This window comes from Palaemon carinicauda, chromosome 22 (assembly GCF_036898095.1).
Source record: "Palaemon carinicauda isolate YSFRI2023 chromosome 22, ASM3689809v2, whole genome shotgun sequence".
NCBI lineage: Eukaryota > Metazoa > Arthropoda > Malacostraca > Decapoda > Palaemonidae > Palaemon > Palaemon carinicauda.
The window spans coordinates 113,396,710-113,411,709 of NC_090746.1; the positions used below are offsets into that span (position 1 = coordinate 113,396,710).

Sequence of the window (15,000 nt, forward strand, 5' to 3'; positions counted from 1 at the left end):
ATATTTTAAGAATAGTAACAACATTAAAATAAATATTTCCTATATAAACAATAAAAACTTCAACAACACAAGAGAAAGAGAAACTAGATAGAACAGTGTGCCTGAGTGTACCCTCAAGCAAGAGAACTCTAACCCAAGACAGTGGAAGGCCATGGTACAGAGGCTATAGCACTACCCAAGACTAGAGAACAATGGTTTGATTTTGGAGTGTCCTTCTCCTAGAAGAGCTGCTTCCCATAGCTAAAGAGTCTCTTCTACCCTTACCAAGAGGAAAGTAGCCACTGAACAATTACATTGCCGTAGTTAACCCCTTGGGTGAAGAAGAATTGTTTAGTAATCTCAGTGTTGTCAGGTGTATGAGGACAGAGGAGAATCTGTAAAGAATAGGCCAGACTATTCGGTGTCTGTGTAGGCAAAGGGAAAGAACCGTAACCAGAGAGAAGGATCCAATATGGTACTGTCTGGCCAGTCAAAGGACCCCCTAACTCTCTAGCGGTAGTATCTCAACGGGCGGCTGGTGCCCTGGCCAACCTACTACGCACAAAATAAATAAATAAAGACACGCCATAACAGTGAATTCTATGATAAAAAGTATTCTAACAACACGAGGAAGATATATAAAGCAACCACCATAAACCATAAGACTCGTTACAACCATCTACCTACAACCACATGACTGGTTGTGAAGCGACCCGGAAAAAACATTGACCACAGAACAATGGCGTCACTAAAGTAAAGTTATGTCCACTAAATGGAGCAGCTGAGAAACAGCACCACAAAGCAGCTGTTGGAACGAGGAACAAGAAAAGAAAATAAAGAAAAGAATTATGTCGTCAGCCAGTGAAGTAATTAAGGCCTTTGTAAAAAGACAAAAAATAACTACTGACAGAAGACGAAAATGCCAACATTGATAAATATGAAATATAATTAGGAAATATAATAACGAAAAGATTAAGGGATCTAAATATTTACGTAAATTGTTATTGAGACTTGGGATTACAGATTCAACACATAAAGTAAATGAAATAAAATACTTTGAGAATGTAAACGTGCAATAATTACGGTTATCAGTGTTATGCAGAAAGTAATGATTTAAGAGTATTTTCATCATAATCTGTACTAAGCATTTTAATGTGTTAAGAGTCTATTTTCATCATTAATGAAAAAGCCTCCATGTAAACTTGAAAAAAAAAAAATTGCTAAATAATTATTGAGAATTATTCATATTTTCCATCAAAATTATTATGATCATGAAACTAAAAGGGCGAGCTGGCTATAGTAATAGCTAACCTAAAAATGGTACTATCTAATTTTTCAAATGGAAACAATATCGTTGAGTAGATAAACAGTTAATAAAAAAAATAAATAAATAAAGTGTTTACTGCGCAACAGATATAAAAAACCTATTCGCAGGAATAAAATTGGCATTACGTAATCATAGAGCACTAAAGGCGAAAATACATAGAACTTACTGTGTTAATGACTTTTAGGAAACGGGCACAACTACCAGTCAGAATTTTTCGTTTGAAGCTTTGGAAAATTCCTGAATCGAATTTAATTACCATTTGACTAATAAATGATTCATTTACATCTCTTTCATCGCATCTTAAATCGGCAATGCTACATGATTAAACAGTATTGGCAGAGCGTTGATTAAAAGTAAAACCTGACATTTGAAGGCAGCACAAAGAGACTATGCTCTGCCATTTAATTAAATTTCTGATAAAGGATGATTTAACGATTGCTCCAGGGAGCCTTCATAAAAAGCCTCCTACGCTCGCCTTTATTTAGACTCTTCTTTCTACAGATCACAGTACATGGTCAAATCAATGATATTATAATTAAAAGATAATAAATAGAAGAGGAATTGTCCTAGCAACATGGAAATTTAACATGGTGATAATTTAGAAATCATCATCATCTTTTTCTTTTGTCTACAACCTTTACTTATCTCTATATAGGGTCGTTGTTTTGAATAAGCCTGCTCTATTCTCTTTTATCCTGTTTCGAATAAGCCTGCTCTATTCTCATCTATCCTGTGTTTCGAATAAGCCTGCTCTATTCTCATCTATCCTGTGTTTCGAATAAGCCTGCTCTATTCTCTTCTATCCTATTTCGAATAAGCCTGCTCTATTCTCTTCTATCCTATTTCGAATAAGCCTGCTCTATTCTCTTCTATCCTGTGTTTCGAATAAGCCTGATCTATTCTCTTCTATGCTGTGTTTCGAATAAGCCTGCTCTATTCTCTTCTATCCTGTGTTTCGAATAAGCCTGCTCTATTCTCTTCTATGCTGTGTTTCGAATAAGCCTGCTCTATTCTCTTCCATGCTGTGTTTCGAATAAGCCTGTTCTATTCTCTTCTATCCTGTGTTTCGAATAAGCCTGCTCTATTCTCTTCTATCCTATTTCGAATAAGCCTGCTCTATTCTCTTCTATCCTATTTCGAATAAGCCTGCTCTATTCTCTTCTATGCTGTGTTTCGAATAAGCCTGCTCTATTCTCTTCTATCCTATTTCGAATAAGCCTGCTCTATTCTCTTCCATCCTATTTCGAATAAGCCTGCTCTATTCTCTTCTATGCTGTGTTTCGAATAAGCCTACACTACTATGAGTTTCAGGGCCTCTGTAACACGGTTTTTTCGCAATAACTTTTTTTCTATGAATTTCATAAATATAACGCTTATTCAGAATGCACATTATATCTACACATAAATTTTGACTATATTCTGCATTACGTAGGTTGAATAAATTTGGTACTTTATTAAGTAAAAGTGACGATTTTTGAAGACAGGCCAACTTACTCAGAGAAAAGGTTTCGAACGCACTCGTTACGTAACTTATGACGGCATTTCTTCTCTCTCTCTCGATCGATAATTGGTTATACGTAACGAAGGCTATACCTCTGCCAACAATAACACAAAAGTGTAAATAAAAGCAAAGCTGTAAACCTTTATGAACTCTGAAACCTCTCCACTGAGAATTGTCATAATGAACAAACAAACAAAATATGTTAATAAATACAAAAACACTTCGATTATTTGTCTAACTCCCAAAATAAGTTTCCTAAGAAATTACAGTCTACTTTATAGCTCACAATCAGACTGACAAGGTGTAGGGAATAGTTGGTAATTTTCAAAAACGTAGTAGACAAGCTTGATTTGATAACTGCTACATCCAATGTCAAGCAATTTTTATTTATTGTCTATCTACCGATCTATTTACTGTAAAAAAAAAATAAAAAAAATAGCCGGTACTGTATTTTGCTTTAAACTTTCACCAATGATTATCGTCAGAATGATGACTTCATGAGGCTCCACCCACTTTAGCCTCGTTATAATTCTGGATAACACTGAAGGCTATCATGGGCATTGTTGGATCAGAAAATTAAAATTCTGGCTATAAAAACTTATTTCTCGAGTAGTTGTAAGAAGTGCTAAATGATCCTCAAGGATCCCAGCAGTTGGCCTAAACGTTTATACTACTGTTGCGGCACTTCTGCTACAGTAGTATTACTACGCTAGCACAGATACCCCGCCCACATTTATGTATCGTTCCGCCATTCATAAAGTCTTTGTAAGGTTTTTTTCACTGTGCAATAAGCCCTGGCTTCCTCAGAAATTAAGTTTAACATTAGATGATAGGTTATTTCATTAAGCTGACAAATTATGGCAACTGGGTATGTTATTGCCGATGTTGAAGCTAAAGATAAAGTATGGTATCATTCCTTTATTGCATTATCATCTTTACTACTATTTGTTTGGCCACATGTAGTAATTATTTTAAAGGATAAATGAATTATGTTCACTTTACTCCTATAAATTCACATTAGATGTACAAATAAAACTCCTAAAACAATTCCTGATTTATTTACAAAATGCAGTCATGCCCAAAACATATACGGCCTAAGAAGAAGAAAAAAAATTATATCGGATGATCCGTTGGTGTGATGGAGAGTTTAGCGCAAAATTCTTATTTTAACAAAAATAGTTATATAAAGACTGTTTACATACAATTTCTCTCTCTCTCTCTCTCTCTCTCTCTCTCTCTCTCTCTCTCTCTCTCTCTCTCTCATGGTGGCCTAGTGAATAGTTAAAGGACATTTTCAAAAGCCTGAATGACATTACAAGTATTATAATCATGTTACGCTATATACAAATCAGACCTTAAATACTGGATTTAAACTAAACACTGAATAATTACCTATTCAGGCTATAGTAAATATGGCCATGGGATTTCTCTTGACTGTATAAAGTTGCAAGTCGTAAGATAAATGCAGTTTTGCAACCACAGGGGCAATTCCCAATCCTGCTAGCCATTCTTTACTGTTATGGGTTCCAGAGCCGATGGAAGAAGGTGAATGAGTGTCCGGTGGATGGGCGGGGCAAAATTTTGTCAAAAGGTGTTTACATTGCTTACGTAATGAATGTTTTCGACTCTTGGCTCGTTATCACTGGCCATGGCGTCGGCTAGATCATTTTTACTCTATAAAAATTAAAACTATCGGGTTTAGGTTATTGAAAATGCTGACAAAATTTGTGTGTGGTTGTAAAATATACACATGTCAACTTTCAGCTACATCCGATGCCTTGATAATGAGCAAAGTCCAAAAAACCGTGTTACAGAGGCCCTGAATCTCATAGTAGTCTCTTCTATCCTGTGTTTTTTATATTCTAGATTTCAACGTCAAGTAATTGAAACTGCATGAATAGTTCAATTAATATGGTATTAGTTTCATTCATATTCAAGACCGACGACATCTGAAAGTTTTGTTAAAATTTCACCATGACTGCGATTTTCCAAGATGGTTCCTGCCTCAGATTTAACAGTCCATATCTTAAATCAGCCATTGTAATAAGAGCTCTTAAAGCCTTTACATGTTTTGTATCTTAGACGTATTGCCAATTTTGTAATTTTGAAGGTTTGGTAATAAAACTACTTGAGATAATAATTTTAGTGTTAATAAAACTATGCCAATTGTATACGTTGTTATAGTTGTTATAGTATAGTAATCATCATAAACGTTTTTACGGCAGCTTTACCAATTAAGGGTTTAGATCATTATCAATTACTATCAATACAAATGAATAGGTATTCACATGAATCAAACCTGAGGCGCCGTTGACTTGGAAAACCATATTTTACAAAATGGAAAGCTCATTAGGGAAAAACGCCAAGGAAAATCAGAAGAAAAGTCCACTTAAAGGGAAATCAAACAAATCTGGTCTAAGCCAGTCTGAAAACGTGGCACCTCAACAGAATGTAGATGCTGAAGTTCTGCACAACTTCAGGATCAGGCGGTCAAGGAATATATAGTAATATATAGTGGAGAGGTGGTTTGGAAGCTGATCATATGTATATAAGGTCAGTCATTAGGGCATTATTCTGCTCGATAGGGCAATGCTACTGTCCCTTGCCCCTGCCATTTATGAGGGGAAATGAAAAATAAACATAACAGTAAATATTAATAGTGTTAATTGACTTGAAAAATGAATGAGTATATGATTCATGATGCAAAACCACTTGGCTTATTGAAAACATTTCACCATTCCCACCGATTTGCTGTTGAAACTTGGATAAAAACCCAATTAAGAATGCAATCAAAAGCATAGTACCAGGGACCGTAGTTACAACGTATCAAGAGTTCCACGAATTAAATCAAAATCAGCACTATAATCATCTTGAATAAAGATTAAGAATTTTGTTTAAGATAAACTTGAACTCAGATGGTTGACTTGGATGTAGCTGGTAGAGATCTGAAGAGCTGTGGCTATTACTGTGACTTATGTTTTGCTAAAAGACGTGTATTCAAAAGCTATTCATATGGACTAATTATACAAGCCATAATTGCGATCACCGGCCATAATATTTCCCCACACACAGTTTTCTACCACTATAACCCGATCAAATCACTACGGCATTCTAACTTTGTTATGACCTTAAAGGTTTAAAGGTTTCAAGGCCACTCATGAATAGCAGAGGCAAAGGACAGTGACATTGCCCTATCGAGCAGGACAATGCCCTACAGACTGACATGATCAGCGCCCAAGCCCCCTCTCCACCCAAGCTATGACCAAGTCGGACCAGGCAATGGATGCTGATAACTCATTAGATAGACCTATAAGCTCTCCCAAACCCCCCATCTTTAGGTCACAAGGATGGTGAGGTTGCAACGACGAAAGAAACTAACAAGTTTGAGCAAGACTCGAACCCCAGTCTGGCGGTCAGTAATCAATACCGGTTTTAATGTCAGAGTCAAACCCCAAAACGAGCAATTTGAATTTCTCACATGGATGTATAATTTTCAAAATTTTACTTAACAAATTGGATGAACTATCAAGAAATTATGAATGTCCTCTTCTTCAAAATCTTTAAATTCATTCTTTTTTACAATGGTTAGAACGAGTGAGAGCAGTTATTTGAATATCAACAGAATTGAAGAGAAAATATTAGCTGATGAAACCTTGAAAGTTTTCTAATATAAAAAAAATAAACAAATATATTCTGAGGTCATTGAATATACAGAGTATGAAAGGAATTGATTGCATATGATTTCTATGAAAGGATGTTAAGATTCAAAAGTACCTTTCAGGGGTAAAAAATATCAATAAAAAAAGTCAAGAAAACTGGAAGTTTTGTCAAACAAGTAGGAAAGAAGAAATCCAAAAATGCTGAATTCATTCCAAGTCCAGAAGTTCCAGACTATAAAAGTTACAGAAAGTGGTTACAAAGGAAATGAATCTTCGAAATACTTTGGTTCAAAGGATAACTGAAATGTTGAAGTTGAAAACCTCAGGAACAGTTGAGAGTCGAAACCAGTGGTAAACCGCCTTAGTGAAACTTAGCATTGAGGAGAGAGAGAGAGAGAGAGAGAGAGAGAGAGAGAGAGAGAGAGAGAGAGAGATCTTGTGTTGAATATAATAGCAGTCTTTTTTATTATATTCTATTTCGATAAAATATATTTTTGCTTAAACGATTTTTTCAAACTATTACTTACACAACCCCTCCTTAAATCCTAATCGCAGAGAGAGAGAGAGAGAGAGAGAGAGAGAGAGAGAGAGAGAGAGAGAGAGAGAGATCTTGTGTAGAATATAATAGCAGTCTTTTTTAATATATTCTATTTCGATAAAATGTATTTTTGCATATACGATTTTTTCAAACTATTACTTACACAACCACTCCTTAAATCCTAATTGCAAAGTGAAGGAAACGCTAATAACATTCCAAGATACTTAAGTAAATGTCTGAACAGCACAGGACCCAAAATGTGCAAATAACCAGCATATATACATCCTTAAAAGCCAAGTAGATTCCATAGAATATCTATGGTAGGGTAAAACCTATAATTAAATCAACTCTTCAACCCCATTATTCACCACTATAGTCAATTCTTTTTAGTGAGGCAGATTTGCACCGAATCGCCGGGGTGCCCTTTGAGCTCGGAAAAGTTTCCTGATCGCTGATTGGTTGGACAAGATAATTCTAACCAATCAGATAACAGAATGCTTTTTCCGAGCTAAAGGGGCACGACTGCGAGTCTGTGCAAATGCGCCTCATTAAAAAAAAATGAGTATAATGTACCCCAGCCGTCAAAATTAAAGTCTTAAATAACTAAATAGATATGCACAAACACACCAACACACACAGATTCAACCATTCCCATTCTCTCCGTATCTCTCGGGGTATCCATCTCTTATCAAGGTGTAACTACCCCCCTCTTCCTCCTGAGCGTGACAGGAAATAGAATATACTGTATATATATATATATATATATATATATATATATATATATATATATATATATATATATATATGGATAAATATCAACACAACATCGTGTTCAAATAGAAATAAATTTCTACCTCATACTTGGGATCGAACGCTAGCCCCTTCTAATGAAAGGCCAGGTCGAAACCAACCATGAAACGAGAGGCCATAAAAGGAAATCGGAACCTGACGCTAACTAGCTGTCCGAGGATTTACCTGGCGAGACATCAATCTCTTACCATATATATATATATATATATATATATATATATATATATATATATATATATATATATATATATATATATGATAAATTTGGCACATATAGACGTGTTTTTCATATTCAAATAAGCCATATATTTTATATACATTAATGTCTGGATTCTCTTAACGACCTCGGGATCAGAGCCCCAGGCGAAATCACACAAAGACAAGAGCTTGTGACCGGCCGGGAATCGAACCCTGGTCCGGCAAACTTGTAGAGACAGTGACTACCACCTGGCCAAGTGGTAGTCACGGTCAAACCACAACGTCATATATTATTATATTAAGATCATGCTCGCACATTTTGTATGTCCGTTTTTCATCAATTTAGAAAATAAATCCTTTTGAAAAAAAAATAATGCTGTTTCAGTCAAATATTCAAAGGCTGGGAACCAAAATAGCTATTAAGCACTGGAAATAAAATACAATTTGACATTTAACTTTGGAACATCAAGAAGTAATTAAATTTGCATTGTAACATCTCTACATCAGGAATGGAATCTAATTTGACGCCTTACTATTCAACACACATACATACATGCATGCATACATACATACATACATACATATATTCCACTTTATACATAATTTGGTTAACACAACCAGAGAGCGACTGCAATTGAGAATCTCGTACCTCTATAATACAGACTCGAGCATCAGATCTGCGACAGGAGAATTGTGTTGTGATACAATCAAGAGGCAAAATTACCTAATATAATATCACCATATCAGTTATACACGTTTCTCAAAAAAAAACGAATTTATCAAGGATATTAGTGATCTAAAAGGCAGCAATATTTCAACAAATGTGTAACAGTTTTCTGCACTATTTCAACAAATGTGTAACAGTTTTCTGCACTATTTCAACAAATGTGTAACAGTTTTCTGCACTATTTCAACAAATGTGTAACAGTTTTCTGCACTTAACTCTCTCTCTCTCTCTCTCTCTCTCTCTCTCTCTCTCTCTCTCTCTCTCTCTCTCTCTCTCTCTCTCTCTCTCTCTCTCTCTCTCTCTCTCTAATATAATTCATCAGTTTCTGCACTATTTCAACAAATGTGTAACAGTTTTCTGCACTATTTCAACAAATGTGTAACAGTTTTCTGCACTATTTCAACAAATGTGTAACAGTTTTCTGCACTTAACTCTCTCTCTCTCTCTCTCTCTCTCTCCTCTCTCTCTCTCTCTCTCTCTCTCTCTCTCTCTCTCTCTCTCTCTCTCTCTCTCTCTCTCTCTCTCTCTAATATAATTCATCAGTTTCTTTCTCTTATAAAAATCAATAAAGGAATCACTGGAAACACCAGAATGTCATCAAATGAAATATGAAACCAATAGAACATAAATTTCAAAAATTATTGGTATGAAATCTAAAAACAAAATCAAATTTACTATTGAACATGAAACTCTTAAAATACCAATTTGATTTAGAAAACACCACTAAGAATTTTCTCTGCCAAACAATAATTTCTTGACAAGTGATTAAAAAGAGTAAAAATGACATTCATGTATGATTGAAATCTTTAAAAAAAGAATTTTCTTCTTTGTTCTTTTATAAAAGTTCATCAGCTTACTTAACACACACACACAACACACACACACACACACACACACACACACATATATATATATATATATATATATATATATATACATATATATACAGGCACACATATATATGTATATATATATATGTACGTATATATATATACATATATATATATATATATATATATATATATATATATATATATATATATATATATATATGTATATATATACACACATATATATATATATATATATATATATATATATATATATATATATATATGTATATATATATATATATATATATATATACATATATATATATATATATCTATATATATATACACATATATCTATATATATATAATATATATATATATATATATATATATATATATACATACATATATGAACTATTCATTTTTCGATGCGCCAGCACAAAAAACGCAACAAAATATAAAAAAATAACTTTTACTCGGACATGTTATTTTTTCTAAAAAGAATAAAATTCCATATGCGACTCGAATCCAGTACATGCAATCATCAGTCATTCCATTTTTTCCCTTTTAGTCAAAGGAACGAAACACGAGAGCAACGGGCGGCTTTCTGCAAACGGAAAAAGATTAATGGTAGTGAAGACAAGGTTTGAACAGCGTAAATGGAGATATACAAAGCTATTTCGAGAGAGAAAGGAATTGGGAGGATTACATTTGCTAGGAGAGAGACGACGGTAACAGTAACAACATTAAAATAGATCTTTCGTACATAAACTTAAAAAAATAACAAACCCCCCAAAAATTGAGAAAGTGGAATAAAATGGAATAGTGTGCCCGAGTGTACCCTCGAGCAAGACAACTCTACACCAAGACAGTGAAAGACCATGTACAGAGGCTATGGCTCTATTATTATGATCATTATTACTTGCTAAGCTACAACCCTAGTTAGATAAGAAGGATGCTATAAGCCCAAGGGCTCCAACAAGGAAAATAGCCCAGTGAAGAAAAGAAACAAGAAAAATTAAATATTTCCTATATAAACTATAAAAACTAACACCCCAGAAAAAAAAAAAACAATTGAGGAAGTGGAATAAAATAGAATAGTGTGCCTGAGTGTACCCTCGAGCAAGACAACTCTATACCAAGACAGTGAAAGACCATGTACAGAGGCTATGACACTACCCAAGACTTAGAGTACAATGCTTTGATTTTGGAGTGTCCTCCTAGAAGAGCTGCTTAACATAGCTGAAGTCTCTCTTCTACACTTGACAGGAGCAAAGTGGCCACTGAACAAGTGTAGTGCAATACTGCAAAGAAGAATAGTTTGGTAATCTCAGTGTTGTCAATTGTATGAGGACACAGGAGAAAGTGTATAGAACATGCCAGTCTATTCGATGAATGTGTAAGCAAAGCAAAAATGAGCGGTAACCATAGAGGGAAAATGTGAAAAAGCAAATAATGGTAAGTGTGTAAATTCAAATAGAAGAATGTCATTAAATATAACATACGAGATTCGACAAAGAACCAAAGATAGATAAATAGATAAAGGAAATTGGAATTATAAACAAACAGCATGAGAGAGAGAGAGAGAGAGAGAGAGAGAGGAGAGAGAGAGAGAGAGAGATCTTAATGATAAATACCAAACACTTACACAAATAGCTATACTACCACCCCGCTATCATTCAGAAGGAATTGGAAAATCATTTAGTTTTACTGGAGTATACGTGGGAATCCTGGTCATGTGGTATGTATGACCGTCTTAAAAAGGTCGCGATGATTAGTCAAATTCATTTAAATAGGTAACGATAAGTTAAAATGAAACTGAATAAAAAAAAATTAAACTAAATCCAACAACAAAAAAAGGGACTGAGAATCAACGAGAGAGAGAGAGAGAGAGAGAGAGAGAGAGAGAGAGAGAGAGAGAGAGAGAGAGAGAGAGATAAGGAAGCCACCATTGTTTTGGAATATACGTAGGAAACAAATGAAACCAGTTCAACACAAAAAGAAAAATATAGAATCTGAGCACAGCTTCCCAACAGGCAATATAAAAAGGTCAGAAGATTGATGAACGCAAAAGGATACAGAACTGCATTAACAATGAACAGTAAAATTAAAGGCGACAGGGCAGATGCAATTCTGCCAGAATGAAATAATTTTGCGTTGGCCAGAGTAAATGATTAGGTGAAAGAAATCACTAAACTGTAAAGAAAAGTGTCTAGGGGACACATACAAAACAGGGTAATTTGATATATATCAACCTTCATAAGTGGAATTTAAATTGTTCTTAAGAATCTGGTAATCGGGAATAAAATTATGTACTTAAAGAGCATGTTATACAGGAAGTACTTTCCAGTTCTTAAGAGTAGGATGTTCAGGTAAAAAATTATTTCCATTAAAAAAATATTTACTTAATATAATATTCGGGAAGAAAGATTACATACTTAAGAGTATATTCAGAAAGATAATGAGGTCTTATTTAGGATGAAATTTATTTTCCTTAGGATTATGTTATTTACGAAGAAATTATGTCATTTAGAGTACAATATTCCGGAAGAAAATATGATGTATAATTATGAGTTAAAACAAAATAGTTTCATGTCATTAAAGTTACATTTATAGATTTTTCTTATTTCTGCCTAGAATGACTTGTTCTTAGTGGCGGCTTGAACATTGCAGCAAGGTTAGTTAAAGGAGATGGATAGCTGGGTGGAAAGAGATCAAAGGTAAAGGATGAAAAGTAAAAGGAAGGGGGAAGTACAGTTGTAGAGACGAAGCAAAGAACTCTTGCTTGAGGGTACACTTGGGCACACTATCTTATTTCTCTTCCTCTTGTTTTTTTTTTCCTTTTGAAGGTTTCAAGTTTATATGAAATATTTATTTTAGTGTTGTTACTGTTCTAAGACTATTTTATTTTAATTGTTCATTACTTCCCTTGCTGTTTATTCATTTCCTTATTTCCTTACCTCACTGGGTTATTTTTCCCTGTAGGAGGCCTTGGGCTTATAGCATCATGCTTTCCCAACTAGGGGGGTGTAGCTTAGCTGCTAACAACAACAACAACAACAACAACAACAACAACAATAATAATAATAATAATAATAATAATAATAATAATAATAATAATAATAATAATAAAGTACACTGTAATTCTTTTACGGGACACAGCTCACTACAAGGACTGCCACTGGGTAGGAAAACAGTTAAAAGAAATAACGTCTTATATAAACCTTGATCAGGAAATAAGTTAATGGAGGAAATGACTTAAGGCATATCATTTTGGAATGTTTTACAAAATGGCAAAAGCGTGTTTACAAATATCTACTAAAAGAGTACAAAATATGAGGGGGGGGGGGGCAAAAGCTGTTAATAATCTTATTGCAAAAGTATTAATAGACAGTGTAAAATAGTGTAAAATAGATGTAAAAAGGAAACAAAATCTTAAAGACGGAATGATAATTCGAAAATTAACATTAAAATCATTTAAAATTTATCTTTGGATGATTGATTGACATATAAATAAAAACAAAGGGTTTCAATAATCAAGTCAATTTCGCTTGAGTTCATACAAACTAGTTTGAGGTCAATGGAAACAGATCACTAGAATTATTAGAAAATCATAATGTTACATTTCAATTTTCTCCTGTAAAAAGAAAAAAATTACTTTAACGACTGGACGAACCTAAATCGCACTGACCAGTTACGAAATACGATTAAGTCCTCAAGATCTAGCGTGGAAAAAAAAAAAAAAAAAAAAAAAAAAAAGTGCCAACGGGACAGGTCTTATGCTAATTTTCTAGCCAAGACTAAAAAAAAAAAAAAAAGACAAAAAGCGAAAAACCTGCCTTTCAAAAATTCTAGTTGCCATTTAAAAAGAAAAAATATGATCCGCCGTGGAAAAAAAAAAAAAAAAAAAAAAAAAAAAAAAAAAAAAAAAAAAAAAAAAAAAAAAAAAAAAAAAAGTGCCAACGGGACAGGTCTTATGCTAATTTTCTAGCCAAGACTAAAAAATAAAAAAGAGAAAGACAGAAAGCGAAAAACCTGCCTTTCAAAAATTCTAGTTGCCATTAAAAAAGAAAAAATATGATCCAAAGTGAACACCTTACTTTTTATCATACATAAAGGAAACGATGGTAGTTCAAGCTGGAACGGATGACCTTCTACACTCTACAGCGAAAAAACTATTACAAGTTTCAACGGATACAAAACTTCATAAAGTGTTTCAATGTACAACAAAAAGCTCATTTCAAGAGAGCTCTTTGGAATGAAATTCAAACTTCTTTTTCTGGTATTATCAGAAATCGTTTCCCACAAAACATAAGATCACTCCAATACTATACTATCCTAAAATAAATTTACATTGGCTTCCTATTGAGTTAAAAAAAATGTACAAAATGCCCCAAGTTATCAAAACCAGACGTCCAAATTATAAGAAAATTACTGTAAATTGTGGAACCAACAAATCGTGTTGACATGAGAATAATTACAGAGGACTTTAAATTACTGGAATCAATATATATGTCTACTGTAGGTTCTAGAGCTTTCAATGCGGCCATATTAGGACTTTTAAGAGGAAGATAAAGACTGTCTTGTTTTCTAAGACAAAGACTGTCTTGTTTTCTAAGATAGAGACTGTCTTGTTTTCTAAGACAAAGACTGTCTTGTTTTCTAAGACAAAGACTGTCTTTTTTTCTAAGATAGAGACTGTCTTGTTTTCTAAGATAAAGATTGTCTTGTTTTCTAAGATAGAGACTGTCTTGTTTTCTAAGATAAAGACTGTCTTGTTTTCTAAGATAGACTGTCTTGTTTTCTAAGATAAAGACTGTCTTGTTTCCTAAGATAAAGACTGTCTTGTTTCCTAAGATAAAGACTGTCTTGTTTTCTAAGATAGAGACTGTCTTGTTTTCTAAGACAAAGACTGTCTTGTTTTCTAAGATAGAGACTGTCTTGTTTTCTAAGATAGAGACTGTCTTGTTTTCTAAGTGCTTCGATAACGTGGATTTCACAATAAACGATCAATACGCGATATGAAATGCTGAATACCTTGAATGTATACGACAAAAAGAACTGTGACAGGTCCTGTAGAGAGCACGGTTCCCCTGCAGTATATGGCAACAAAACCAGCCCTTAAAGTACAATATCCCAGATATTAGGACTTTTAAGAGGAAGATAAAGACTGTCTTGTTTTCTAAGATAGAGACTGTCTTGTTTTCTAAAATAAAGACTGTCTTTTTTCCTAAGATAAAGACTGTCTTGTTTTCTAAGTGCTTCGATAACGTGGATTTCACAATAAACGACCAATACGCGATATGAAATGCTGAATACCTTGAATGTATACGACAAAAAGAACTATGACAGGTCCTGTAGAGAGTACGGTTCCCCTGCAGTATATGGCAACAAAACAAGCCCTTAAAGTACAATAACCCAATGCACA

General features: G+C 33.8%; 1 protein-coding gene across 2 annotated transcripts in view; it reads right to left on the reverse strand.

Moving 5' to 3' along the window:
• Positions 1-15,000, reverse strand: part of LOC137616699 (spondin-1-like) — a 1,052,831-nt gene that overhangs the window by 327,947 nt on the left and 709,884 nt on the right. The window lies entirely within an intron of this gene.